The 5,550-nt window shown below is 45.7% G+C and overlaps 1 long non-coding RNA gene across 1 annotated transcript; it reads right to left on the bottom strand.

Annotated features, from left to right (window-relative positions):
* Window positions 1–886: 886 nt before the first annotated feature.
* LOC116641401 lies at window positions 887–4,545 on the bottom strand. The gene is made up of 4 exons (XR_004301164.1): window positions 4,388–4,545; window positions 3,704–3,747; window positions 1,138–1,309; window positions 887–922 (listed from the first exon to the last, which is right to left on the bottom strand). It is a non-coding gene; the product is annotated as an uncharacterized LOC116641401 (long non-coding RNA).
* Between the last annotated feature and the right edge of the window lie 1,005 nt (window positions 4,546–5,550).

Raw genomic sequence — 5,550 nt, 5'->3', positions numbered from 1 at the left:
TCGATCCCAGGACCCTGGGATCATGACCTGAGCTGAAGGCAGACGCTTAACGACTGAGCCACCCAGGCGCCCCTACTCTAATTTTTTAAATAATAAAAATAAAAATATATCTAAGTTCCTGCTCTTATAGAGCTTACACTGTAGTGGAAGAGGCAGACAAAAACAAACCAATAATTTATAATATGTCGGTCCTAAAAAAAAAATGTAGGGGAAGGGGGATAAAGGAAGCTGTGTGCATGTGCATGTGTGTGTTATTTTATATGGGGTTAAAGAAGGCCTCACTGATTCAATGATATTTGAAAAAGGCCTGAAGGTCCTGAAGGAGTGAACCAGGTGGGATAAGGTAGTTCTAGGCAGTGGGAATACAAGTAAAAACATCTTTTATATAATTTTTTATGTAGAAAATCCAAAAAATATACATCATTAGAACTAACAAGAATATTTGCCAGGGTTGCCAGATACAAGATAAATATTCAAAAACTGCTGGGGCTTCTATGCAATAGCAGCAACCAATTAGGACACAGAGTGTGAAAAAGAAAAAGATTTCATTTACAATGGCAACAAAACCAACATAACTATGACTAAATGTAACAGAAGATACACAAGATCTATGTAAAAATGAATTATATATCTTTACTGATCTAATAAAACTGAATCTAATAACATCTAAAAATAATATCTAAATAAATCATTTATGTTTATCAGTGGAAAGGCTCAGTGTTGTAAAGATAGTGAGCCTCCACATATTAATATAGAAATTAAATGGAGGGCACCTGGGTGGCTCAGTTGGTTAAGCGTCTGCCTTCGGCTCAGGTCATGATCCCAGGGTCCTGGAATCGAGTCCCACGTCGGGCTCCTTGCTCAGTGGGGAGCCTGCTTCTCCCTCTCCCTCTGCTGCTCCCCCTGCTTGTGCTCTCTCTGTCTGTCAAATAAATAAGAAATCTTAAAAAAAAAAAAAAAATTAAATGGAATTCCAACCAAAGGCACAGCAAGGCTTTCTGAAGAAACTTGGTAAACTAATCTTAAAATTTGTATGACGATAAGGGCCAAGAATACCTGAGACAATTTTGAAGAGGAACAAGAGGATAGGGAGATACTTAGCCCTACTGTATTAGGGTGATAGTAGCTGCAACAAACCTCAACATCTTTATGACTCAAACATGATAAAAGTTTATTTCTGGCTTCTATAAATCCAAAATGGATGTTCCTGATCAGTGGGCATCTCTCCCTCAAGCAGCAAGTTGTAGACCCAGTCTTCTTCCATTTCTGGTTCCCATCTTTCAAGGTCACCATGCACATTCGCACCAAGCTGGTGGAAAAGGAAAGAGAATGAAGGATCATGAATGGAAGTTTTTGTAAGCAATGCCTAGAAATGGTGTACGTTGTTTCCATTCACATCACTGGCCAGAACTCACTCATGTGGCCACACCTACTGCCAGGGAGGCTGTGAGACAGAGCCCAGCTGTGGTCCCAAGAACAAGAGGAAATAGGTATGGTGAAAAGCTAGCCAGTCTCTGTCATACTTGCCATATGTCAAGATTTCTTATACAGATATTATCATCTAAACTGTGTGGAGTGGCACAGGGATAAACAAATAGATCAATAGAACAGGAAACATAGCCCAGAAACTGAATTATACAAGTACTGGAAGTCCCTATATGATGGGGATAGCATCACAATTCAGGGCGGAAGTGCGGAACCATGTAATGTATGGTACTGGGACAACTGGCCATCTCTATGGGAGTCAATGTAAAATAATATGTATGGAAGGCCATACACAAAAACCTAGATGACTTGAGGTCCTAAATGTAAGAGAGCAAAGACTTTAAAATAATTAGAAGAAAGTATCAGAGAATATCTTATGGTTTTGTTTAGGGAAAGATTTCTTGAACATGGGAAAAACAGAGAGAAAGAAGGGAGGAAACACCAACCGTGGAGGAAAAGACTGATACATTTGACTCTCCTTTCTGCCTCATTGTTTTGTCTATTACTGTGCCCAAACCACTGTAAAGAAAGATGTCCTCAATGAAAAAATTTTTTAAATCACAAGAGGAAACATTCCCAAAGTAGAAAACTGTAAAGGATTAATATTCAGGTTACATAACGAACTTCAATAAGATAAAGGCATACAACCAGCAGAAGAGTGGATAAAGGATATGAATAACTAATACGCAAAGGAAAAAATGGAATTTCCTATGAAAAATGAAAAGATGCCCAACTTCACTCATAATTGTGGAAACACACACACACACACAAAGGTCAACAATAAGATACCAGATCACATCAATGAAATGGGCAAAAATTTAAAAGTCTGGCAGTACCAAGTATTCTTAGTAAAGATGTGGAGAAATGAAGACTCTTGCACACTGTTGGTGGGAGACAAATTAGTGCAAATACTTTGGAGAGCAATTTGGAAATATAGCTTGACAATATACACATCCTGGGACCCAGCAATTCCTCCCCTTGGTATATGCCCCAGAAACATTTTGCTCCTAGACACAATGAGACATGCTGGAGGATACTCATTGGAGGATTATCTACAGTTGCAACAAAATTAAGAAACAATCTGTTTGTCTACCAATAGCAGAGTAAATAAAGAAAGTATGGTGTTTTTGTGCAATGGGCTATTCTTCCTCAGGTAAAATGAATGAACCGGGGCTACATGTAACAGCATGAACAAATCCTGGGAAAATAATGTTGAAAGCAAGTTGAGAATGATCCTGTTCATGTAAATATGAACAATGGCAGGTAACAGCTCATTTAAAAATTAAAAATATACAAAATAATACTATATTTTTATGGATAGCTACATAGTGAACGTACAAAAATGTGGATGGGCAGGACACACACCAACTTAGTTACGTATGAGTTAGTGCCAGTGAAGAGAGTAATGAAAAAGAATCAGGATGAGAGCAAAATCAGATAGAAGTAATATGGCAAAATGTTCATGGCTGCTAAATATGGGTGATGAGCAGAAAGGTTTTATTATATTATCCCCTATTCTTCCATATGTGTGAAATATTTTATGTTTAAAATTTTATTTTTTAAAAATATTTTATTTATTTATTTGACAGAGAAAGAGATAGTGAGAGCAGGAACACAAGCAGGGGGAGTGGGAGAGGGAGAAGCAGGCTTCCCTCAGAGCAGGGAGCCCAATGCGGGGCTCGATCCCAGGACCCTGGGATCATGACCTGAGCCGAAGGCAGACGCTTAATGACTGAGCCACGCAGGCGCCCTATGTTTAAAATTTGAATAAAATAATTTCTAAAAATCTTAGGGAAGGATTCTGGTTGGTCTATCCTTGATCAGTCGCCCATTTACGAAGCAATCAACTGGAAGAAAATTGTAGTTCTGGGCATAGCTATATATACGCAGAGTTCTGGGGATGCAGATAGTGTCCTTGAGAAGGAAGAGAAGTAGCACAGACAATACCAAAGATGCCTACACTGTGCTGGTCCCCGGGGCATAAGCAGCCAGGATATCTGGGATATTAACCCGGGAACAGATTAGAATCCACAAGGAGCTTCTTTCAGGAATCAAGCCCAAACCTGCTGAGTCAGAATTTCCCAGGCATTCACATTTCCAAAAAGCCTGCCAGTTGGTTCTGATGGGAAATCTTAAAGAATAATCATCTAAGGCCTTGGGTTCAAACCACGGGGTTGCATCCCTGACTCAGGTGAGCAGGGCCCAAGCTTTTACCCACCTAACATGTGCCTGGGTAGGGACTCCTTCAGTTTGAGAGACAGCCTGTGGACAAAGGAGAGGACACACATAGGTAGACTAGTTTCTAGGAACGCCCCATTTCCAGACTTCATCCTCCAATAATACCCTTGACCTTAACCACCCACCCTGGTTCCTCTGGAATTTGGCAATAGGAGGTACATTGGGGAGCGAGGAACTTGAGCTCCCCCTAGAGGCCAAAAGTGTTAATGTTGGTGATTCTCCAAAGCTCTTCTGCGTGGTTAAAAATAACAGTAAGTAAAACAACGGCTTCCAGGGCAATTACTAAATGCCAGACACTGTGCAGAAATGAAGTGCCTAAAGTCCCTAAACTAGGGGGTGGCAAATTCGGGATTCGAACCCGGGTCTGTCAGACTCCCAGAGCCGTAGCATGGGGAATCTTGAGTCATTAAAGATCCTCCACAGTGTGGCAGCAACCAGCCTCCTCTCCTTACGCCTGCCCGCAGTGACACCCTAGAGTCTGCTCTTCTCCAAGTACACGGAGCATCACGTGGTGGCGGTGATGCTGTTGATGCCCTCATGCCCATCTTATTGTTGCCTTCCTGCCTGCTGTCCCCTGAGTATCCTTCCTACCAAAACATCTATGTGGCAAGTCCTAATTGTTCTTCAGGGCTCTGCAGAATGTATAACGCCGTTGGTTGCTTACCCGTCTCCCCCATTCCGCTGTGCGCTCCCAAGAGCGGGCATCGACTTACTCATCTCTGTGCCCCCAGTTGATGAGCGGAGTGAGGGGGTGAGCGAATACACGAACGAGTGAACGAATGAATGGTATTGGCGATGACGAGCAAATGGCAGCCGTGGCAGAGGGGGATGCGTGCCTGTAACCATAGTAACGAGGATGTTGCTGTGTGATAGTGCTAGAGGTTGGTAACCATGGCAACACTGACAGTGAGGCCTGTTTGGACAGTACTAGCTCTGTCCACTGCCTGTCCATGCCAAGCCTGACCTGCTCAGGGGCCAAACAGGGTGATGCACGCAAGCAGCAACTGTTATCCTGCTCCCAAGACCCCCCGCCCCTCCCCAGGGCTGAATTTCACAGTGGTCGCATCCTCTTTCTGAGTGGCCCATGAGACTCCTGGAAAACCGTGTTGGGGACGAGGGGGTACAGTCTGCCTGGATGTGGGTATATGTGCGCAGGCAAGAGGCAGCTGGATGGGCAAATGTGTAGGGTGTAGCTTGCGCTCAGGCTAGTCTTGTTCTTGTGAGTGCCAGGGGAAGGGTCTGCGGCAAGTGTATTAGGGGAAGAGGGACAGCCCCCTATATGAGTGGGGGGCAGCGCCAGAGGCGTGGGGGCGGTGTGTAGGGAGGGAGGGTATCAGTCCATCGCGAGTGTGGCCGCAGTGCGCGCTTTCTGGGAGGGGCGACGCGGTGTGTGTGCGCGTGTGTGTGCGCGTGTGTGTGCGTGTGCGCGCGCGCGCGCTGGAGCTCTGTCGTGGGGGGCGGGGTTCCGGGGCTGCGGGGCGGGGACCCTTGGCCGCACCGCCTGCGCGGCTGGGGGTGGGGGGTGCTCCGCCCCATCCATCACCCCGAGCGCAGCGAGCAGGGCGGATATCACTGTGTCACGGGCGACTCCGCTCGCAGATCTTATCCTCTTCATTTCCGCCTGAGCCCAGCCCGCCCGCGCTGGCTCCCTGAAGGCTCCATCCATCATGGGGGAACGCGGGGGGCTGCACGGGGTGTGGGGGGGCCTCTCAGACGGCGCGGAGAGGGAGGGCAGCAGGAACCAGAAGCACCGTCCGACACCGGAGGAAGGACAAGTGGGGGCTGGGGGGACCTCTGAGTCCGCGCTTTCACGTGGGGGAGGGGACG

The sequence above is a fragment of the Phoca vitulina genome, unplaced genomic scaffold, assembly GCF_004348235.1.
Source record: "Phoca vitulina isolate PV1807 unplaced genomic scaffold, GSC_HSeal_1.0 scaffold21, whole genome shotgun sequence".
Taxonomy (NCBI): Eukaryota; Metazoa; Chordata; class Mammalia; order Carnivora; family Phocidae; genus Phoca; species Phoca vitulina.
The sequence above is the reverse complement of the archived record's forward strand: the minus strand, read 5'-3'. Positions and strand labels throughout refer to the sequence as shown.